The 24,999-nt window shown below is 40.5% G+C and overlaps 1 protein-coding gene and 1 pseudogene across 11 annotated transcripts in view; one reads left to right on the plus strand and one right to left on the minus strand.

Annotated features, from left to right (window-relative positions):
* The window catches only part of DCX (doublecortin), a 361,602-nt gene that overhangs the window by 156,363 nt on the left and 180,240 nt on the right, over nt 1-24,999 (minus strand). Inside the window, exon 1 of one of the 11 annotated variants that reach the window (XM_043457805.1) lies at nt 21,297-21,375. The exons of the other annotated variants lie outside the window; for them this stretch is intronic. The gene's annotated coding sequence lies outside the window, so the exon portion shown is untranslated. Of the gene's footprint in view, nt 1-21,296; nt 21,376-24,999 lie in introns of those variants that run through there. 11 annotated transcript variants of the gene reach the window in all.
* LOC122435771 overlaps nt 1-24,999 on the plus strand; it is a 90,111-nt pseudogene that overhangs the window by 28,405 nt on the left and 36,707 nt on the right.

Here is a 24,999-nt window from a genome sequence, read left to right on the forward strand (position 1 = left end):
TAGGAAAAGAAGAAGTGAAACTCGCTGTTTGCAGATGACATGATCCTCTACATAGAAAACCCTAAAGACTCTACCAGAAAATTACTAGAGCTAATCAATGAATATAGTAAAGTTTCAGGATATAAAATTAACACAGAGAAATCCCGTGCATTCCTATACACGAACAATGAGAAAACAGAAAGAGAAATTAAGGAAACAATACCATTCACCATTGCAACAAAAAGAATAAAATACTTAGGAGTATATCTACCTAAAGAAACAAAAGACCTATACATAGAAACTATAAAACACTGATGAAAGAAATCAAAGAGGACACAAACAGATGGAGAAACATACCGTGTTCATGGATTGGAAGAATCAACATTGTCAAAATGGCTATTCTACCCAAAGCAATCTATAGATTCAATGCAATCCCTATCAAGCTACCAACGGTATTTTTCACAGAACTAGACCAAAGAATTTCACAATTTGTATGGAAATACAAAAAACCTCGAATAGCCAAAGTAATCTTGAGAAAGAAGAATGGAACTGGAGGAATCAACCTGCCTGACTTCAGGCTCTACTACAAAGCCACAGTCATCAAGACAGTATGGTACTGGCACAAAGACAGAAATATAGATCAATGGAACAGAATAGAAATCCCAGAGATAAATCCACGGACCTATGGACACCTTATCTTTGACAAAGGAGGCAAGGATATACAATGGAAAAAAGACAACCTCTTTAACAAGTGGTGCTGGGATAACTGGTCAACCACTTGTAAAAGAATGAAACTAGAACACTTTCTAACACCATACACAAAAATAAACTCAAAATGGATTAAAGATCTAAATGTAAGACCAGAAACTATAAAACTCCTAGAGGAGAACATAGGCAAAAACACTCTCCGACATAAATCACAGCAAGATCCTCTATGACCCACCTCCCAGAATATTTGGAATAAAACAAAATAAACAAATGGGACCTAATGAAACGTAAAAGCTTTTGCACAACAAAGGAAACTATAAGCAAGGTGAAAGACAGCCCTCAGATTGGGAGAAAATAATAGCAAATGAAGCAACAGACAAAGGATTAATCTCAAAAATATACAAGCAACTCCTGCAGCTCAATTCCAGAAAAATAAATGACCCAATCACAAAATGGGCCAAAGAACTAAACAGACATTTCTCCAAAGAAGACATACAGATGGCTAACAAACACATGAAAAGATGCTCAACATCACTCATTATCAGAGAAACGCACATCAAAACCACAACTACCATTACACGCCAGTCAGAATGGCTGCTATCCAAAAGTCTACAAGCAATAAATGCTGGAGAGGGTGTGGAGAAAAGGGAACCCTCTTACACTGTTGGTGGGAATGCAAACTAGTACAGCCGCTATGGAAAACAGTGTGGAGATTTCTTAAAAAACTGGAAATAGAACTGCCATATGACCCAGCAATCCCACTTCTGGGCATACACACTGAGGAAACCAGATCTGAAAGAGACACGTGCACCCCAATGTTCATCGCAGCACTGTTTATAATAGCCAGGACATGGAAGCCACCTAGATGCCCATCAGCAGACGAATGGATAAGGAAGCTGTGGTACATATACACCATGGAATATTACTCAGCCATTAAAAAGAATTGATTTGAATCAGTTCTAATGAGATGGATGAAACTGGAGCCCATTATACAGAGTGAAGTAAGCCAGAAAGATAAAGAACATTACAGAATACTAACACATATATATGGAATTTAGAAAGATGGTAATGATAACCCTATATGCAAAACAGAAAACGAGACACAGATGTACAGAACAGACTTTTGGACTCTGTGGGAGAAGGCGAGCGTGGGATGTTTCGAGAGAACAGCATGTATATTATCTATAGTGAAACAGATCACCAGCCAAGGTTGGATGCATGAGACAAGTGCTTGGGCCTGGTGCACTGGGAAGACCCAGAGGAATCGGGTGGAGAGGGAGGTGGGAGGGGGGATCGGCATGGGGAATCCATGTAACTCCATGGCTGATTCATGTCAATGTATGACAAAACCCACTGCAATGTTGTGAAGTAATTAGCCTCCAAGTAATAAAAATAAATGAAAAAAAAAAAAAAAAGAAAAGTGGAATATGGGGAGAAGAGAAAAACAACTCAGTGTTGCAATATCTGTAAAGAAAAGACAAGTGCTAGAGTAGAACAAAATGTCAGTTGTGAAGTTTTTAAAAAATATAGTAGAAAAAGAAGGAAATGTTGTCATTTGTGATGACTCAAGATCCATTATGCTAAGTGAAATAAGTCAGATAGAGAAAGACAAATACTATATGATCTCACTTAATAGGTAGCATGTATAAAAAAAAAAAATCCAGAAACTGAGCTCATGGATACAGAGAACACAATGGTGGCTGCCAGAGTCAGGGGTGGGTAAAACGGGTGAAAGGAGTCAAAAGGTACAAACTTGCAGTTATAAGTCCTATAGTTATTAATAGTAATATTATTTGAAAGTGTCTAAGAAAGTAGATCTTAAAAGTTCTCATTACAAGAAAAAAATTTCAGTAACCCTATATTAGACTTAATATCAAATCATTATGTCATACACTTAAAACTAATGTTATTTGGCAATTGTGGTGGCTCAGTGGTAAAGAATCCTCCTGCAATGCAGGAGATCTGGGTTCAGTCCCTGGGTCAGGAAGATCCCCTGGAGGAGGAAATGGCAACCCACTTCAGTATTCTTGCCTGGAGAATTCCAAGGACAGAGGAGCCTGGAGGACTACAGTTCATTGGGTCGCAAAGAATCAGACACAACTGAGTGATTAATACACACACATATCTCAATTTTTAAAAGATAGTAGACATTTCAACATGTTTAAAATGCTGATGGGAAGGAGCTAGTATAGAGGGAGTGGCTGAAACTATAAGAGAAAGAAGGAATAACAGATAGGATATGGTGTTCAGAATGTGAAAAGGATGGGATCCGAGTAGAGATGGGATGATTAAGTTTAGGCAGAAGTCAGGACTCCTGCAATATCCGAATGGAAACAGATAAAGGAGGAGTGCAGATAGGGATGAACCTGTAGGCAGTATCTGCTTTCTTAGTGACTCAGAAAAGAGATGGTCTATGATGGAGAGAGGCTGGCAGTGAGGCAAACACCAATAAAGGCTGAAAGTGTACGGAGAATGAAAGATGGCTGAGAAGGAGGGACAGATTCTAGAGTGGTTCCATGTTGAGGATTTAGGTGAACTTGCAGATTATGCAGCACCAATGGGCATGCTGGTGTGGTGGTGTACAGAGCACTGCAGTGCTGGGAAAGGAGCAGAGATGGCCTGGATTGGGTGGCATGACCCAGGATTGAGATTCAGAGGGCAGACACTTTGCTAATGTTAATGCTGCCTTTTAGAAAGACTGGGAATGAAAAGCCAGGTAGGCGGTCTGTGCTTGGCTTCAATTTTTGTTCTTAGGAAAAAACAGTGACCTGGAAATGTCCAAATATCTGAGAATTGAAGAAGAGGAGACAAAATTTTTGAGCATTTACCATTTACCAGGGCCACAGGATACATATGTGCATTTTCTCATTTAAACCTCATAACCACCATAAAAGGTGGATAGAATTATCCTGGATTTACACATGAAAATGAAGGCTCAGGGAGGAGAAGGAACTTGCCTGAGCCTGGTTTTCTTGTTGTGTTTCCTTGGGAATGTGAAAGCAGATGGAATATTGATGGGGCAAAGTGCGCATTGGGGCGTGATTAGCTTTATGACATTATTTTGAATATCCACATATACTGTGTGTTTGGTGTTCCTATGGGAAATAACCAAGAGGGGGCCAATCAGCAGGGCTGTCTCTGCCTGGATGAGGGGAATGTGCTCATTTAATTCTGTCTTTTAAGATACTAGTATTGCTTCTTAGAGATTCCATCGAGCCTTACTCTTTTTCATTATATTTTCATGCAGGAGACTGTCTCTTCTTTCTGCCAGCACTAGCCCAGACCTTGTATTTTATTTTTCCATTTTTTTGAACTTGTCTTTTAAAGCCTCATTGAACGGCTCCTCCAGTCCCCTTTTTGGAATGATCTTTCTTAAATATTGCTTTGACTGGGTCAGGATATCATTTCTAATTATTATATCTTTATATCTGATTACTGACGTCACTGTTTCCTTTCCCTACCAACTTCCTGACTAATGACAAAGAGAGCCTCTCACATTTTAGAGACAGAGAAACCAAGACATAGTGTCAGCCCAAACCAGGTTTGTGGGAGGTTTGCTTGTACCAGGTCTCTGTTGTGCCTGATCAAGCAACTGAAAAATCCCGAGTTAACTTCCTGATGGAGCATCCCTTCATCTTTAGCGCAGGGTTGAGAGTCAAAATAGGTTACTACCTGTGTTAGTCTGCAGTCACTATTTAGGATGAACCATGGCTTAGCTCTGGAGCCCCTTGCTGAGCTATGCTTTAACCCTTTAGTTGCTGGATCATGAGGAGTATAGTGCAGGGCAGAAGGGGATGGGCCAACTGGGCATGTGATTGGGGGTCCTAGAGCTGTAGCTACTTAAACAAACAACATGAAAGAATTTTAAGGGTTTCACAACTGGAGGAGTATCATGAAGACCAGCTTCAGTGGTTAAAAGTTTGTCTAGGTGTGTTTATGATCAGAAGACAAGCAGGTTAATGCTTTTCTCTTGAAAATTCAATGGTATGAACAATTTTTGGACTATTCATTGTTCCATTATGTCCAGTCTCCCTTCTTCCAAAGTTAAAGGATTTTTAGTTGGGCATATGGCCACCAAGCTCAAGAGTACCTTCACCAGGCTTATTGTGGTCATTGATTAAGCTATTGCCAATGGGATGCAGCTAGAAGAGACAGGAAGAAACTCCTGTTCAAACCTTTAAAGGAAGAGGGCACCTCCTCCTTCTCCTACTTTCTTCATCCTGCTAGTTGGTTCCTGGACATCATGGAAAGCCATTTTGAGCCAGGTGGACAAGGGAAATACTCTCAGATTGGTGAGCCACAGGATGGAAGGAGACTGGATACCTGAAAACTCCATGCAGAAGAACTGCTAAGCAGACATGCATCCTGGACTGACTAACTCCAGATTGTAATATGAGAGAGGAATACACTTTTGTTTAAGCTATTGTCAATTTGGGGTTCTGTTATCATTAGCCAAAACAATATCCCAAGTAGTTGGGTTTTGTGGATTTCTCTCTTTGCTATTCTTTTGATTCACCTGAACTACATGCATATATGTATATGTATTCCTTTCTAACTAACGAATTGAGAAGTAATGTTAGAAAGGCACAGGTGCTGAGATCTGATATTGATTGAAGGTCCACTGTACCCTCTTATTGAGCAAAGATAAGGCCATTTCTTTTTCTACTCAATGGCATTTCTCAGGTGTACATTAGGTACCCTTAGAGGTTGATCATTTAGATGCCCCCACATACCTCTTTTACATTAGGAAAATGATATTAATGGACAACTCTGGAAGTGGAATGGAACAGACCTTGACTTTACTTTCTATAGTCTGTAAACAGGGATCAATTCATCTTCCCCTTGAGCCTTAATACTCCCATGAGAAGAATGTGATATGACACAATACATGGAGTGGTGGGAGAAGAAGGAGCCACCTGTTCAGCCAGCTGAGGTTGAGTTAACCCTTGGGGATCTCTGGGTGAGAGGTAACACAATTGGAATGGAATGTCTGACCAAATTGGGCAATGGGATTAGTGATTCCCTACATTAAATTGTAACCTGATACCTGTTAGGCATAACATTTACTTTGTTGCAGAGAAATCGCTTGCTCCTTGAAATAATTTATTTTAAGTCACAATTAGCAGAACTTTAAAAAATGAGATGTGAAATACTATAGAGCAAGATTTGTGTGCTCTGGTTGTAGAATTTAAGCTGTAATTCCATAGATGCTTATCAAGAGTTTATTGTAAGGTTCCAGTCAGGAATTATGATTTTATCAGCTAAGTCTAGGGAATCATAGGGCAGGAACTAGGCCTCCAAATAGATTCAACAAACATTTTCCAACTCCCTTAACATTTACTGAGCATTTACTGTGATCTCTTTTAACGTTCACAACAAACCTGCGAGGTAAACACTATTATCCCCATCTCACAGATAATGAAATTGAGGTTTGGAATGGTTAAACAACCTCAAAATCACCTCCAGCTAGTACTTGGAGAGAGCCAAGACTTGGACCCAAGTTTGTCTTCCTCCAAAGCACAAGCTGAAAGTTAAGTTCTGCAGCTGAAGTCAATTTGTGAAGGACATGTGATGGGGCACATTCACTTGCACAAGCTGGTTGACTTCTTGAGTCCTGAAGCTCGGAGTCAAGCAGTTCACTGGAGACATGGTTTCACAGAAATACCCAATTTCTTAGGATTCTTGAGATTGGAATGACAGTTGTCAAAGATGGTATTTTAGCTCTAGTGGGGCTGCTGACCTGCTATGGAAAGTCCTAAAACCCAGCAGCATGGGGAGACTGGGGAGAAGCCAAGTATCTGAAGAACCCACAACTTAGATCATTAGCTAGCCTAGAAAGAAAAATGATTATATCTCCAGTTGTTTGGAGCTCATCATAGGGAAACAGATACTTGATCAATGGAAAATTTTATTATGGGAAACAGCTTCAGTTCTAGGTACAAAGATTGCTTATATGTTTTGCAGAAAGTCGTCTTCTCCCCTAAAAGTAATCTGCATTCCCTTAAAAGTAGAAGGATCTTTAACAATCTTTTTGGCACTGCTCTGTAATTCTCCACACGCTCAACTGAGAGAGAAGGCAGGAAACCCAGTTTTAACACAAACTCTAGACATCAAGAAAGGAAAGGAAATGAACCTATCTGTTTTGTTTTGTTTTTAGTTTATTTGCTTTAAGGCAATAACTTCTGCCCACCCAAGTTGGAATCAGGACCTGGGCCTAGGGAAATTACACAGTCTGCTTCATTAGTGATTTGAGGACTTGGGGTCCAAGGTGAGTGGACCATGTCTCTTTCCTCTGGGACCTGATGAGAAAGATCTGTTGTTTGGGTACTTAGCTCAGCCTGGTGATTTAACAACAAATAACAGGGAAGGAAAAGGTCCCTGAGGGAGGCAAGATAGAGTTTGCAAAAGAGTCTGAGTTTATAAGACAAGCCTCTAGGGCAACAATCAACTCCTGTGGATATTCGCCATCAAACCCACAGGCTAAGCCAGTCTGGTGAGGAATACACAGCCCTGCAGGTCAGTACCACAGAAGCGCCAAACCAGGGAGGAAATTATAAACACAAGTAATCAAATTAAGCAAAAATAACCATATTCATTCAGTAATCAAACATTTGAGGGTGACTTCAGTTTTCTCTAGTACATCAGAATGTACATCAGAATTTCTTTTCCTTGTCAGTTCCCTGTCATGCAATGACTGCCCACTATCAAACTCCCTAAACGTGGTTGCTAGGTAGTTTGGAATTCACTGAGAGTCTAGACTTGGCTATTTTACTGTTGGTTTACTTGGTGTATCAATGAAGATGCCCTTGGCTGTAAATAACAAAATGACTTTGCCTCTTTTCTGATGAGGCGATTTTTTTTTATTGTTGAGATATATTTATTGACACTCTTAAACTGTTGAATGAACCAACCCTGAAGCCTGCTCTGACTTAAACGATAAGGTAGCATATGGTTTCCCATTGCTGCTGTAACTAATTACCACAAACTTAGAGGCTTAAAATCACTTGGGCTCCAAAATCATTCTGGACAGTAACTGCAGCCATGAAATTAAAAGACACTTGCTCCTTGGAAGAAAAGAAGTAACAAACCTAGACAGTATATTAAAAAGCAGAGACATTACTTTGCCTACAAAGGTCCTTATAGTCAAAGCTATGTTTTTTTCCAGTAGTCATGTATGGATGTGAGAGTTGGACAATAAAAAAGGCTGAGTGGCAAAGAACTGATGCTTTTGCACTGTGGTGCTGGAGAAGACTCTTGAGAGTCCCTTGAACTGCAAAGAGATCCAACCAGTCCATCTTAGAGGAAATCAACCCTGAATATTCATTGGAAGGACTGATGCTGAAGCTGAAGCTCCAATAGTTTGGCTACCTGATATGAAGAACCGACTTATTGGAAAAACCCTGATGCTGGGAAAGATTGAAGGCAGGAAGAGAAGGGAAAGACAGAGGATGAGATGGTTGGATGGCATCACTGACTTGTTGGACGTGAGTTTGAGCAAACTCCTGGAGGTGGTGATAGGGAAGCATGGCTTGCTGCAATCCATGGGGTCACTAAGAGTCAGACATGACTGAACAACTGAACAGTGACTGAACAACAGTAGAGGTTAAAGGGCTTCACTGGTAGCTCAGATGATAAAGAATCTGCCTACAATGCAGGCAGACCTGGGTTCAATCCCTGGGTCAGGAAGATCCCCTGGAAAAGGGAATGGCAACCCACTCCAGTATTCTTGCCTTGAGAATCCCATGGACAGAGGAGCCTGGTGGACCCCAGTCCATGTGGTCACAGAGAGTCAGACATGACTGAGTGACTGATAAACTTATGGAGGCTTAAAACAGCCAAATTTATTATCTTACAGCTCTGCAGATTGGACATCTGAAACGCATTTGCAAAACTAACATCAAGATGTTGGTGGAGCTGCATTCTTCTGGAGAATCTGGGGCAAAATCCATTCCTTCCCCTTTTTTAGTTTATGGAGGCAGCCCCCATCCCTTGGCTCATGATCTCATATCTTTCTGACCTTTGCTCCCATTGTTACATCTTCTTTGATTCTGACCTTGCTGCCTCTCTCTCATAAGACCCCTGTGATAACACTGGGCTCACCTAATAACCCTGATAATTTTCCCATTTCAAGACCCTTTATTTGCTTCATGGCAAATAGATGGGGAAACTATGGAAACAGTGACTGACTGTATTTTCTTGGGTTCCAAAATCACTGCAGATTGTGACCACAGCCACAAAATTAAAAGATGCTTGCTTCTTGGAAGAAAAGCAGTAACAAACTTAGGCAGCATATTAAAAAGCAGAGACATTATTTTGCTGACAAAGGTGTTTAGTCAAAGCTATGATTTTTCAAGTATGATTTTTTCGTGTATGGACATGAGCGCTGGACCATAAAGAAGGTTGAGTGCCAAAGATTTGATGCCTTTTAACTGGTGTTGGAGAAGACTCTTGAGAGTCCCCTAGACTTCAAGGAGATCCAACCAGTCAATCTTAAAGGAAATCAGTCCTGAATATTCACTGGAAGAACTGATGCTGAAGCTGAAGCTCCAATACTTTGGCCCCTGATGTGAACAACTGTCTCATTGGAAAGGACCCTGATGCTGGGAAAGATTGAAGGTGGGAGGAAAAGAGGACAACAGAGGATGAGATGGTTGGATGGCATCACCGACTCAATGGACATGAGTTTGAGTAGGCTCTGGGAGTGGTGACAGACAGGGAAGCCTGGTGTGCTACAGTCCATAGAGTTGCAAAGAGTCAGACACGACTAAGTGACTGAACTGAACTGAACTTAATGACATCTGCAAAGTACCTGAGAGAGCATATTCATAGATTTCAGGGATTAGAACATGGATATCTTTTAAGAGCCATTATTCAGTTTACCACAGGCAGTTTACTAAACTACATAACTGGGAGTACAAAGTCAGAGCAGACATCAGAGTTGGTTGATTCAGCAGTTTAAAAGTGTCATCAAGTACAAGTCAATAATCTGATTAAGGCAAAGGACTTCTATAGACATTTATTCAAAGAAGATATACAAATTGCCAATAAGCACATGAAAAAGTGCTCAACATCACTAGTCATTAGGAAAATATGAATCAAAACCATTATGAGATACTACTCCATATCCACTAGGATGGCTATTATTAAAAAGAAAAAACAGCAACAATAACAAAATACAAAATGACTAGTATTGGCAAGGATGTGGAAAAACTGGAACTATTGTGCATTGCTGGTGGAAATGTAAAATGGTGCAACTGCTATGGAAAACAGTATGGCAATGCCTCAAAAAATTAAACATAGAATGATCCAGGAGTTCCACTTCTGGGTATATACCTAAAAGAATTAATAGCAGGGACTTGAACAGACATTTGTATACTTGTGTTCATAACGACATTATTTGCAATAGCAAGAAAGCGAAACAACCCAACCATCCATAGACAGATGAACGGATAAACAAAATGTGGTACAATGGAATATTATTCAGCATTAAAAAGGAAGGAAATTTTACACATGCTACAATAAGAATGAACCTTGAGGACATTAGGCTAAGTGAATAAAATAGTCTCAAAGGACAAATCTTTATGATTCTTCTTATATGATGTTTCTAGAGTAGTCAAATTCTCCGAGACAGAAAGTAAAATGGTGGTTGCCAGAGGCTGGAGGGAGGGATAATTGAGTGGTCACTGTTTAATGAACACCAATTTTAAGTTGAGGAAGATGTAGAAGTTGTTGAGATGGATGGTGGTGATGATTGTGCAATAATGTGAATGTACTTAATGCCACTGATGATAAATTTCATGTTGTGAGTATTTTACCACAACATAAAATAAATGTCACCGAGGACCCAGATTCTTTCCATCACTGTACTCTATTACCCAAAGATCAGCTTCTATCTAAGGCTAGATTCTTCTCACAGTCATGAGAAATTTGTCAACAGCAACCAGAGCCACGTGCTTTCTTGTTCACAACCAAGGGAAGAGTCCATCTCTTAAAAGCAAGGATAAAGTTTTCCAAAAGGCTGCAATAAACCTTCACCTGAATTTTAGGCAGTCTGGGTGTCTGACCCATAACTGGCAAAAGGTTTATCCTCAGACCAATTAGACTTACCCCTTGAACTGAGGTCAATTTCCCAAATTGCCTTGCTGCAATTCAATGGAAAAGGGATGGAATGAGTCCTGAGGAGTCAACTAAAATGATCACTGTTGCCACTTTACAACTCTGGTAGCAACCTCAACTTCTGTGCACAGACTTGGATGCAAACCTCTGGGTAAAATTCAAGCCATCTTTCCAACTCCTTCCCAATTAACCCCTCTCAGTGCCATGCATCTCAATTCTAACGTTTTCCCATTTCTCACCCTATGGCAATAGGAGAGGTCATGTCTATGGGAGACAGGAGAGAGCAGGTGGGGAAGGCATCAAAAAAGAGGCCACATTTACATCTGTATCATTATTACCTGGGAGTTCAGTTCAGTCTCTCAGTCATGTCCGACTCTTTGCAATCCCATGGACTATAGCATACCAAGCTTCCCTGTCCATCACTAACTCCCAGAGCCTACTCAAACTCATGCCCATTGTTTCAGTTATGCAATCCAACCATCCCATCCTGCGCTGTCCTCTTCTCCTCCTGCCTTCAATTGTTCCCAGCATCAGGGTCTTTTCCCAATGAGTCAGTTCTTCACACTAGTGGCCAAAGTATTGGAGTTTCAGCTTCAACATCAGTCCCTCCAATGAATATTCAAGACTGATTTCCTTTAGGATGGACTGGTTGGGTCTCCTTGCAGTCCAAGGGACTCTCAAGAGTCTTCTCCAATACCACAGTTCAAAAGCATCAATTCTTTGGCGCTGAGCGTTCTTTATAGTCCAACTCTCACATCCATACTTGACTACTGGAAAAACCATAGTTTTGACTAGATGGACCTTTGTTGGTAAAGCAATATATCTGCTTTTTAATATGCTGTCTAGGTTGGTCATAGCTTTTATTCCAAGGAGTAAGCATCTCTGAACTTTATGGCTGCACTCACCATTTGCAGTGATTTTGAAGCCCCCCAAAATAAAGTCTCTCACTGTTTCCATTGTTTCCCCATCTATTTCCCATGAAGTGATGGGACTGGATGCCATGATCTTCATTTTATGAATGTTGAGCTTTAACCCAACATTTTCACTCTCCTCTTTCACTTTCATTAAGAGGCTCTTTAGTTCTTCTTTGCTTTCTGCCATAAGGATGGTGTCATCTGTGTATCTGAGGTTATCAATATTTCTCCCGGTAAACTTGATTCTAGCTTGTGCTTCATCCAGCCCAGCATTTCACATGATGTACTCTGCATGTAAGTTAAATAAGCAGGGTGATGATATACAGCCTTGACGTACTCTTTTCCTGATTTGGAACTAGTCTGTTGTTCCATGTCCAGTTCTAACTGTTGCTTCTTGACCTGCATACAGATTTCTCAGGAGGCAGGTCAGGTGGTCTCGTATTCCCATCTCTTGAAGACTTTTCCACAGCTTGTAGTGATCCACAAAGTCAAAGGCTTTGGTGTAGTCAATAAAATAAAAGTAGATGTTTTTCTGGAACTCTCTTGCTTTTTCAGTGATCCAGCAGATGTTGGCAATTTGATCTTTGGTTCCTCTGCCTTTTCTAAATCCAGCCTGAACATCTGGAAGTTCACAGTTCACATATTGTTGAAGCCTGGCTTGTAGAATTTTGAACATTACTTTGTTAGCATGTGAGATGAGTGCCATTGTGTGGTAATTTGAACATTTTTGGCATTGCGTTCTTTGGGATTGGAATGAAAACTGACCTTTTCCAGTCCTGTGGCCACTGCTGAGTTTTCCAAATTTGCTGGCATATTTAGTGCAGCACTTTCACAGCATCATCTTTTAGGATTTGAAATAGCTGAACTGGAATTCCATCACCTCCACTAACTTTGTTCATAGTGATGTTTCCTAAGGCCCACTGAACTTTGCACTCCAGGATGTCTGGCTCTAGGTGAGTGATCACACCATTGTAGTTATCTGTGTCATGAAGATCTTTTTTGTATAGTTCTTCTGTGTATTCTTGCTGCCTCTTCTTAATATCTTCTGCTTCTGTTAACTCCATACCATTTCTGTCCTTTATTGAGCCCATCTTTGCATGAAATGTTCCCTTGGTATCTCTAATTTTCTTGAAGAGCTCTCTAGTCTTTCCCATTCTATTGTTTTCTCTATTTCTTTGCATTGATCACTGAGGAAGGCTTTTTTATCTCTTCTTGCTATTCTTTGGAACTCTGCATTCAAATGGGTATATCCTTCCTTTTCCTTTAACTTCTCTTCTTTTCTCAGCTAATTTTAAGGCCTTCTTAGATAGACATACTGTTCATGGGGTTCTCAAGGCAAGAATACTGAAGTGGTTTGCCAATCCCTTCTCCAGTGGACCACATTCTGTCAGACCTCTCCACCATGACCTGTCTGTCTTGGGTGGTCCCACACAGCATGGCTTAGTTTCATCACCCTGCTTATTTAAATTACATGCAGTGTAAATCACGAGAAACGCTGGGCTGGAGGAAGCACAAGCTGGAATCAAGATTGCCAGGAGAAATATCAATAACCACAGATATGCAGATGACACCACCCTTATGGCAGAAAGTGAGGAAGAACTAAAGAGCCTCTTGATGAAAGTAAAAGAGGAGAGTGAAAAAGTTGGCTTAAGGCTCAACATTCAGAAAACTAAGATCATGGCATCTGGTCCCATCACTTCATGGCAAATAGATGGGGAAACAGTGGACACAGTGGCTGACTTTATTTTTCTGGGCTCCAAAGTCACTGCAGATGGTGATTGCAGCCATGAAATTAAAAGACGCTTACTCCTTGGAAGGAAAGTTATGACCAACCTAGACAGCATTTTAAAAAGCAGAGACATTACCTTGTCAACAAAGGTCCGTCTAGTCAAGGCTATGGCTTTTCCAGTGGTCATGTATGGATGTGAGAGCTGGACTATAAAGAAAGCTGAGTGCCAAAGAATTGATGCTTTTGAACTGTGGTGTTGGAGAAGACTCTTGAGAGTCCCTTGGATTGCAAGGAGACCCAACCAGTCCATCCTAAAGGAGATCAGTCCTGGGTGTTCATTGGAAGGACTGATGTTGAAGCTGAAACTCCAATACTTTGGCCACCTGATGTGAAGAGCTGACTAATTTGAAAAGACCCTGATGCTGGGAAAGATTGAGGGCAGGAGGAGAAGGGGATGACAGAGGATGAGATGGTTAGATGACATCACCAACTCAGTGGTCATGGGTTTGGGTGGACTCCTGGAGTTGGTGATGGACAGAGAGGCCTGGCATGCTGCAGTTCATGGGGTCACAAAAGTCGGACATGACAGAGCAACTGAGCTGAACTGAACTCAGACAGCCATTTTGCCTTTTTGCATTTCTTTTTCTTGGGGATGGTCTTGATCACTGCCTCCTGTAAAATGTCATGAAACTCTGTCCATAGTTCTTCAGGCACTCTGTCTATCAGATCTAATCCCTGGGAAGTGCCTCAAAATTAGAGATTCCTGGATCCAACCCAAGAAGTACTGAATCAGAACCTTAAATAAAAATTTAATTAAAATTGTTATTTCTCTTTCATGAATTTAGATTTTAAGAGGTGCTCCAGGGACTTCTCTGATGGGCCAGTGGTTAAGACTCTGCCCTGCCAATGCAGGGGGTGCAAGTTTGATCCCTGCTCAGGGAACTAAAGTCCCACATGCCCCGTGAGTCATGGCCAAAAGATTAAAAAAAAAGAGGTGTTCTAGGTAATTCTGATGTTGATCCATGGAATATGCTTTGAGAAGCACTGGTCCTAAGAACTGTCCTAGGTTCTATGGATATAGATGCGCTGGGTCATACTCTGCAGCTGTTCACAGTCTATTTGGGAGAATAGATACTTAAATAATTATGACAAGACCTAATAGGTGCTATGGTAGAGATATGATCAGAATTCTATTAGACTGATAGTGTCTGAGGGAGTCAGGAAAAGATTCATAGAATATGTGGTTCTAGTGAGATAGCATTATGGGGCTCCATTTAGATTGGAGAGAGAGGGAGGGGGAACAAACAATTTTGATCATTCAGGCTACCAGGAAGACTCAGTGAATCCCAGATGTGGGTGATCATGAGAAGACAAATGTTCATTTATGATTCCCTCATGGGATCTGAGTTCTCTACTTCTCACAGCTTTCACATTTTACTATACTGCTCTGAGTGTGATTCCAGTGTTTAATGACACATATTTTCACATACATATTTATGTACAAGGTTGTATAAACAAAACCTTGTATGATATACTTTGGGATGGTTTAGTACATTTTCAAGGGTAGTTTTTACTATGTGTTAGTTAAACCTTATATTTCTGCCCTTAAACTGAATCCCACAGCCCTATGCCTACCTTATCCTGGTACCTTAAACAGCTATTCTAGAAGAGGAGGGGCAGTTACCCAGATGGAAAAGTAGGAAAAGAGATTCCAGGCAGAGGGACCAAGTTGTCAGATCAGGGAGTTACTAAAGAACATGACACATTTGGTAAACAACCAATGAGAAGTTCAATAGGGCTCTCACATGGTGTCTCAAGTAAAGTAGCAGGAAATGTGATCAGGCAGGTCCAGTGAGGTCAGATTATTAAAAGACAAAGTTAAGAATTTGGCCCCTAAATGGAAGAAAATTGGAAACCACTGAAGGAGTTTAAATAAGTGAATGACAAGATTGGAAACATGTTCTAGAGAGACTGTTTATTGCTCAGGTGGTGATCACTCTTGTACAGCAGAGAAAGGGCTTCTCAGAGGTCCAGGGAGGCTCAGTTCAGTTTCATCTGACTGAAGCTTTTGGTATAACAAAGACAATAAAATTGACAGAAGTCACCACAAGTGTGTACTATTCTAAGTGATTATGTTTGACAAATTAATACTTTTAACACACACACAGACTGGATTGCAATTCTACTATCTCACTTGGAGGAGTAAATCTAAGTTAGAGACCCAGGCCACAACCTGGTTTTATTTCCTACTTTTGCAAACCTTGAATGAGCAGTTTCCTCTCTCGGACTTGGTTTTCTGACTATGGGAATCCTAGCCACTTCACAAGGGCTGGGTGAGAGAACATGTGTACAGGGTCTGGCATACTTGGGTGCTCAGCACGGATTTGTTAATATTTCTTCACAATCTCTAAGTACAATAAGCCTGTGTCCATGTGTGCTCATACAGGAGCCTCCAAGCACATAAACACACCTACTCAGATTCTGATATGCTGCCCAGGGGCCAAGGTTGGAAGGGGGATACTTCCACCAGACTCTCCAGTGCCTTGCCCTGATTCTGTATTGAGCCCGCATCACTGATGAGAGAGTATAACCTCTATCTCAGGCACTGACATATTAGAGCCCCCTGCCTGCACATTCACCACAGTGTGGCTGAGTGAGTCCACCACCCAATTCCTTCTCCCAAGGGTGTTCACATAGCAATTTTAGGTCTGACTATAGAAATAAAGAATGCCCTTACTCATATTAAAGTGGTCTCATGTATCCAATAGTCTTTACCAGAAATCCATCAGAAGAGGGACCTTCTCACTGCTCCTGATGTTACACCTAGGAGGGTCTTTATCCTCAAGTGCTTTTGGGGCACTTGTCCTTTTCCCCTGCTCAAAGTTGGGCACTCCCTTTGGGCTCAGTGTTTTTGCCTGGGGCATGGAGACCCGTAACTCCCAGTAACAATTCCCCAGCTGAACAACAGCAATAATTCACAGTGCTGTAACAGGCATCCTGGGTTCCTGTTAACTTTTCAGAGTCAAGTCATTCGGTTGGCATAACACTTGGCACTCAGAAGCTCTGCTTCATAATCAGGGTGATTTCAGAACATAGCATCAGCTAAATGGGTCCCTGGGCCTGAGCCAACCTCCCAGGGCTCCAGCTCCAAGACTCACTGTTTGCAGGATCCTGTCACTTAGAAGTCCCTGGGGATGGTGTATTTTAAGAGCTAGTGAAGGACTATTCTGAAAAGAAACTTTGGAGGATTATTCACTGCACTATGGCAATACAATCTCCATTTATCATCATTACATGCTGATAATAGATACTACTTGGCTGTGCCTTGATTATATCCAAATCTCCTACCAGTGGACATGGCAGAATACAGAGATGAAAATAGAAAAGGCTCCCAGCTCCCATTCACTTCTAATTGTCCATTCTCCCTTTAAAAAGATGCAACCATCATTCTTTATATCCTGTTCAAACAAGAAACAACAGAATTTGTGACTGAAAAAGACTGCATGAGGCCATATTGTCTATCCCCCTGACTTTAAAGAACTCTAGGCTTTAAAGAACTCTAGACATAGCTGAGTATCTAAACATTTCTTGGTGACCCTCTTCGGGGTTTAACAATTTGTACTATCATTAATGTTTGCAATATCTCAATCCTAAATCTCTCCAGCTGCAATTTAATCTTCTGTTCATTAGTCTTCAGTTTTCCCATTGAATCTCTTCCAGTTGCTAACTAGTCATATTCCATTGCTGTGGGTTTTCTCTCCAACAGTGCTTGTTCATTTAAACATCCCTGGGCTTCCCTGGTGGTTCAGTGGTAAGTAATCCACCTGCCAGTGCAGGAGATATGGGTTTGATCCCTGATCTGAGAAGATCCCACATGCGTTGGAGCAACTTATCCCTTGCACCCCAACTATTGAGCCTGTGCTCTAGAGCCCAAGAACCACAACTACTGAAGCCCATGCGCCCTAGAGCCCATGCTCCACAACAAGAGATGCCACTGAATGAGAAGCCTGTGAACCACAACTACAGAAAAGCTCAAGCATCAGTGAAGACCCAGAACAGCCAAAAATAAATAAATAAATAAATACAATTATTTAAAAAAAATCCCTAACAAGCTCTATGTGCCATCCCTTTAATTGACTCTGTCAATCATCATAAAAGCCTCTCTAAGTCGTCTTTGTCATGGATTGAGAGAATATGACCAACAAAAAAAAAAAAAAGAAAGAAAATTCAGAAAGGATGAGAAAGGGTGAGTCTAAAGGATGCTTTTCCCGATTTCTTCTATTTATATCACTGATGTTTCAAATACTCTTTAGTGCTATTTTTATAGAATATGTGTGCACAGTAGAAAACTTAAAAGCAACATAGAAGAATAAAAATAAGGAAGAAAGATCTCCTATAAGCTGACCACCCAGCTCCAAGAGTTAAGATTTCCTTTATGTGTGTATGTGTGTGTGTTTCCTAAAATTGGGATCATACTATATTTGTTGCTTTATGTCTTGCTTTCTTAAGGTTAAAAATCCATGGATATTTTCCATGTCATATATAGTCTTCCAAAATATGATATTTTTAATGGCAACATAATTCTCTACCTTATTGATGCACCTTGGCTCACTTAATGTTTCCCCTACCACTGGGTATTTAAAAAGTTTTTAATTTGTCACCACTTATAAACAATGTTATGAAAGTGAAAGTGTTGGTCATGTCCAGATCTTTGCAACTCCATGGACTATAGCCCACCAGGCTCCTCTGTCCATTGAATTCTGGGTAGCCATTCCCTCCTCCAGGCGATCTTCCTGACCCAGGGATCAAACCTTGGTCTCCTGCATTACAAGTGGGTTCTTTACCATCTGAACCACCAGGGAAGTCCAAATAATGCCTTATCAATGTCCTTATACATAAATTGCTGATCATGTTCCTGATCTTTTCAAAGAGCAGTATTATGTGTGTGTGAAAATATATTTGATTTCCTGATACCTATAATCTATCGTTCAGACTTTCAGAAGAGCTCTCTGGATAATTCATAATGTAGGCTCTGAAAGATAAATGAATAAACCATGACTTTCAATTCTTAAATAGCTCCCCAGCAAACTATAGAATAAAGCTTCAATTTTTTAGCAGACCTTCTAAGCCCCATCTTTTTGACACCATGCCTGGAACTGTATACTTTTGTAATTCAGACTGCTTCTAGTTACTTGCACACTTCATGGTGTGTAATACATTGTTCCCTCTGCCTAGAAGGCTTCTCTCATCTTTTTCCCCTCCCTAATCCTACACATGTCTTCAAGGTTCAGTTCATGTGTCATCTCCTTCAGGCGATCTTTCTTGAATCCCTAGGTTGGGCTTAAGTGCACCTCCAATGTGAACCTGTGGCACCTAATGTGTGTTTCTAATATATCATATTAAAATCTGGTTTTGTTTCTACTTCTGCCACTAAACCTTAAGCATCCTGAGGACAGAGATTATGTCTAACTCATCCCTCAATGTGTAGTAGAGCCACTAACTTATGGTAGGTGTACTGTTGAATAAAACTGAATACCTTTTTGTGTTCATACCTGTAACTATTGCTGGTAATTTAGGAAAAAATGTTGAATGAAGTATCAAAATAATAATCTAGTAGAGGAGATTGGTTACAGAAATATGTAGTTACATAATAACTGTAATTCAATGCTTCTAATTACTTTGGGTTGATGGAGGAAGGAGCAACTGATTCTTCTTGGAGTTGGGCTGTGGTCTGGTCCATATGTTTCTCGTTTACTGCCTGTTAAGCTTAGGAATCTCAGAAAGTCCCAGTGACTCTCGATCAGTTGATATCTGTTTTCTTAAATACCATAACTTTTTTAGTGTGATTTCTACTGTTGCCCTTGAAATTTTCATACCTACAGTCAATCCAATATGGCACTATTTTGCCTCCTTGGAAATGTCTTCTGGAATGTGGAACTAGTGGAAGAAAATGCAAACTAGACACAAGTATCTCTAGATGGAATGAATCACTTTAATGTTTCTGAGAAATCCTCTACATCCTATATTTCTCCTCTGAGTCACCCGTGTCAGAAGAAGAATGGCTACAAAAGTAAAGCCCTGGTTCAGCCGCATGGGGACCAGTGTTGCTTCCTTATTCAGCGTGAGTGTGATTCCCATCACCACTTAATTGTCAATTAGCTCCTGTCAATTAGTGGCACAAAATGCTAATGTTCAGGGGGAAGGGCATGGAGCGACCAGAGGCACTTGCCAGGTAGCTAACTGACAAGATAGGACTAGAGCAAACTGGGGGTTGCCAGTAAGAGGACATTACAAAGACATTTCCTCCATCAGGGTACAGAGGAGTTCTGAATGGGTGCTAAATGCCCAGTATGTCCCCAGGCCTACAGAATGGCAGCTAAGCCAAAGCAGCCCTCTACCAACTGACTTTTCCAGAGAGAAGGTGGTAGCTGGTGGCCTGATGTAAGAGGCAATTACTGACCCACAGGCCTCCTTCTAGGTGGGAACCTAGGGGCTATGACTGAAGCAGCTAACACCTGTTTTAAGTGAATTGCCATGATCCCTTCAAGAGCTGTGGATGATCAGGGTCCTTAATCAAGAGCAGATGGACTGTCAACTATCTGATTAAACTGATACTGGAGCCTCCACATGGAGAAGAGTTTTTTTCCTGTGTGCTTTAAGTTCTGTCTAGCTTTTGAGAATGGCTGAATGCGGTGGAACAAGATTATAACCATGACTTTAATACAGGCAGTCCCCAGCATACAAATGAGATGTATTCCAAAGGTTTAATGACTTGGAACTCAAAACACATTTTCCCTACAGAATTAATGTTGCACATTAATTCTCAGGTTCTCATCCATCCCATTAAAAAACTTATTAATCCTCCAGTGTACCTGAATTATAATATAGTAGTAGTTGGAATGCTATATTCTTATTCTATGTTAGTTGCTGGGGCCATGTAATATAGACATAAAGAGGGCAAGAAAGAGGAACAGAATTCTACAACCCTTGCTCCTCTCTTGGAAATAGTCCTGTCCTGCTTGAGGCAAATTTTGAAACGTGCCAACTTGTTTCTGAAAAACACTCACCTTCTTTTTGGCACCTTTCCCAGGCAGGTTCTAGTGTCTTATTCAGTTCAGTTCAGTCACTCAGTCGTGTCCAACTCTTTGCAACCCCATGGACTGCAGCACTCCAGGCTTCCCCGTCCATCACCAACTCCCAGAGCTTGCTCAAAGTCCTAGGCTTTGCTAACTTCCCAACTTGATAGCTCCCCAAACTGCCTTAGCATCTGCAGTCCCCTCCATGACTTCCAAATCTCTAGTTTCCCTTACTCTCCATAAAATTACTATTTCCTCACAGAAGACCAAAATTTAGCTCATCCACTCCTGTGCCAAACCTATGCTGCTTCCTGACCTTCCAGGCTCTGCCAATAGCTATAAAATTCCTCTTCAGTTAAGTTTAAAAGCCCAGAGTCCTCTTTCTCACCCTTTTTCTTCATCAGTTAAGCATCTTGTTGACTCCTCTTTCAGAAGGTCTTTGGTTATCACCTTTCTTATTTGAGATCTCATCAGTGTAAGGGATTCTTTGACAGCTGCAGTTTTGGAACTACCATATGTGATCTCTTGCTTGAACGACAGACGCAGCCTCGTGACTGCTTTGATTACCTAGCTCCTCCCTCTTCCCTTTTATGATAGATGAGCTTTTCTCAAACATAGCTTTAATCACCTCCTCTATCCTTACCCCTAAATCTACCAATGGTTCTCCTAACACATAACATCTTATTATATTTATTTTTGTACAACCAAGATGAGGTAGAGCTCTTTATTCCCATTTTGAAAATTAGCAAAAACAATTTACTGAAAGTCACTGACCTGATCAGTGATGCAGCCAAGGTTTGAACTCAGGTTTGTATCCAAAGCCCATGGTCTTTTCATTTTCACACCACATCCTAGTGTAGTACAAATAGCTTTTGTTGGCAATCAATGTCTTCCATGATCTGGCTCAATTTTTTCTCACCCTCTCTCATACCACTCCTCTTTCTATTCACTTTATTCCCAGCTATCCAGACTACTTGCTACTTTCCAAACTTGCCCTGGATTCTACTACCTTTGTCTATACTGGATGGTGAGTCTTTTCCTTGTGAAGGCCCAATTCAACTGCTACTTCTTCAACAAAGCCTTCCCTTTTACTGTCTGCTTCAGATGCAAATATACTCAAACACTAGCCAGAAGTTTTCTCCCTTTTCTGAGTTACCACAACACTAATTGTAGCCTGTATTATAGTTATTTGAGTGGGGGGTTATCATCCCAACTACTTCTTTAAATCTATGAGGACAGGTACCCAAATTTTCTATACTCAGTCCTAGTAAGTGGAGGTAGGAATCCATAGTAGGGATTCACTTAATGTTTGAGGAAAAAGTATTAGTGGAAATGAAAATTGCAAGGTAAAACAAAGTTGAATGTTATAATGAGGAATTTCTATTTAATCAGGAAGCCCCCAGAGGATTTTGATCAGAGAAAGGCCATCACAAAAGTTGTGTATTTTGAGAAACTAATGAAGATTCCAAGTACAGGTTAGAGGAGAACTGTGCTGAATGAAAGTCTTAGTTCTGTTATGTATTAGCTCTGTGACTCTGGGCAAGTCACTTCCTTAATAACAGCTTTATTAAGGTACAATGTACAAACCACAAAAATCACCCTGTTAATGTGTAAAATTCAACATTTTAAAATATACTCACAGTGTCATGCAACCATCCCTACTATCTAATTCCAGATACCTGAAAATAAACTCCATACTCGTTATCACTCACTCCCCCTTTTCCCACAAACCTGCCAGCCCTTGGCAACCACAAATCTACTTTCTATCTCTGTGAATTTGCTTGTTCTGGACATTTCATATAAAAGATCATATAATACTCATTCCTTTGTGACTGGCTTATTTCACTTAGCACAGTGTTTTCAAGGTTTGTCCATGTTGTAGCGTCTATCAGTATTTCATTTGTTTTATTCATTCCACTGAATGAAGTGGAAATAACTTATCTTGTTTATCCATTCATCAGTGGATGGACTTCTGGATTTTTTCCATTTTTTGACTAGTATGAATAATGCTGCTATGACCATGAATGTACAATTATTTTTGTGATCATATGTTTTCAAGTCTCTTGAAAAGAAAGGAGTGGAATTGCTGGGTCATATGTTAACTTTTTGATGAAGTGATGGACTACTTTACAATTCCCACCAGCAACATGTGAGGTTTCAAATTTCTCCAAGTCCTCACCAATACTTGTTATTTTCTATTTTTGTTTTTTAAATTATAACTATTACTTTGCCAACAAAGGTCCGTCTGGTCAAGGCTATGGTTTTTCCAGTGGTCATGTATGGATGTGAGAGTTGGACTATAAAGAAAGCTGAGCACTGAAGAATTGATGCTTTTGAAGTGTGGTGTTGGAGAAGACTCTTGAGAGTCCCTTGGACTGCAAGGAGATCCAACCAGTCCATCCTAAAGGAGATCTCCTGATCAGTCCTGGGTGTTCATTGGAGGGACTGATGTTGAAGCTGAAACTCCAATACTTTGGCCACCTGATGTGGAGAGCTGACTCATTTGAAAAGACCCTGATGCTGGGAAAGATTGAGGGCAGGAGGAGAAGGGGACGACAAGGATGAGATGGTTGGATGGCATCACTGACACAATGGACATGGGTTTGGGTGGACTCCGGGAGTTGGTGATGGACCGGGAGGCCTGAGGTGCTGTGGTTCATGGGGTTGCAAAGAGTTGGACACGACTGAGCGACTGAACTGAACTGAACCCTAGCATTAGTTACTCAGCCATGTCGGCTCTTTGTGACCCTATGGATTATAGCCCACCAGGCCCCTCTGTTCATGGAATTCTACAGGCAATAATACTGGAGTGCATAGCCATTTCCTTCTTCAGGATAACTACTTTAGTGAGTGTGAAACGGTATCTTGTGGCCTTCATTTGCATTTCCCTAATGACTAATATTGTTGAGCACCTTTTCATGTGCTATTTGTGCAACTTTGGTCAAATGTCTATTCAGATTCTTTGCCCATTTAAAAATTAGATTATTTGTCTTTTTATTGTTGAATTGTAATTGTTCTTTATATATTCTGGATGAAAATTCCATATCACATATATGATTTTCAAATATTTTCTCCCATCCTGTGGGTTGTCTTTCTTCATGGTGCCCTTTGAAGAACAATTTTTTTGTTTAATTTTAGTGAAGTCCAATTTAGCTATTTTTTATCTTTTTGTGCTTTTGGTATCATATCCCCAAAATTTCTAATCCAAGTTTATAAAGATTACCATCTCTGTTGTCTTCTAAGAGTTTTATAGTTTTAGCCCTTACATTTAGGTCTGTGAACCATTTCGATTTAATTTTTATATGATGATAGTTAAGGGTCCAAATTCATTCTTTTTCATGTGAATATCCAGTTGCAGGGGATGCAGTTTTGATCCCTGATCCAGGAAGATCCCCTGGAGAAGGAAATGGCAACCCACTCCAGTACTCTTGCCTGGAGAATCCCATGGACCGAGTAGCCTGGCGGGCTGCAGTCCACAGGATTGCAAAGAGTTGGATAGGTCTGAAGTAACTGACCACACAGGCATCCAGTTGTCCTAGAACCTTTGTTGAAAAGATTATTCTTTCCCCACTGAATTATTTTGGCACCCTTGACAAAAACCAATTAGCCATAAACATAAGGTTTTATTTCTAGATTCTCAGTTTTGTTCCATTGATCTATCTGTCTATTTCTATATTCTTTGCCAGACCACACTGTCTTGATTACTATTACTTTATAGTAGTTAATTTTGAAATAAAGAAGTATGAATCCTCTGACTTTATTCTTTTTCAAGACTATTTTGGTTTCCTTGAATCCCATTATGAATTCTATGATCAGCTTTTTAACTTCTACAAAAAAAAAGCAGCTAGGATTTTGATAACTGCACAATTGCACTCATCTCACATGCTAGTAAAGTAATGCTTAAAATTCTCCAAGCCAGGCTTCAGCAATACGTGAACTGTGAAATTCCAGATGTATAAGCTGGTTTTAGAAAAGGCAGAGGAACCAGAGATCAAATTTCCAACATCCGCTGAATCATCAAAAAAGCAAGAGAGTTCCAGAAAAACATCTATTTCTGCTTTATTGACTATGCCAAAGCCTTTGACTGTGTGGATCACAATAAACTGTGGAAAATTCTGAAAGAGATGGGAATATCAGACCACCTCACCTGCCTCTTGAGAAACCGTATGCAGGTGAGGAAGCAACAGTTAGAACTGGACATGGACCAAGAGACTGGTTCCAAATAGGAAAAGCAGTACTTCAAGGCTGTATGTTGTCACTGTGCTTATTTAACTTATATGCAGAGTACATCATGAGAAACTCTGGGCTGGAAGAAGCACAAGCTGGAATCAAGATTGCCAGGAGAAATATCAATAACCTCAGATATGCAGATGACACCACTCTTATGGGAGAAAGTGAAGAAGAACTAAAGAGACTCTTGATGAAAGTGAAAGATGAGAGTGGAAAAAGTTGGCTTAAAGCTCAACATTCAGGAAAC

The sequence above is a fragment of the Cervus canadensis genome, chromosome X (genome assembly GCF_019320065.1).
Source record: "Cervus canadensis isolate Bull #8, Minnesota chromosome X, ASM1932006v1, whole genome shotgun sequence".
Lineage (NCBI taxonomy): Eukaryota > Metazoa > Chordata > Mammalia > Artiodactyla > Cervidae > Cervus > Cervus canadensis.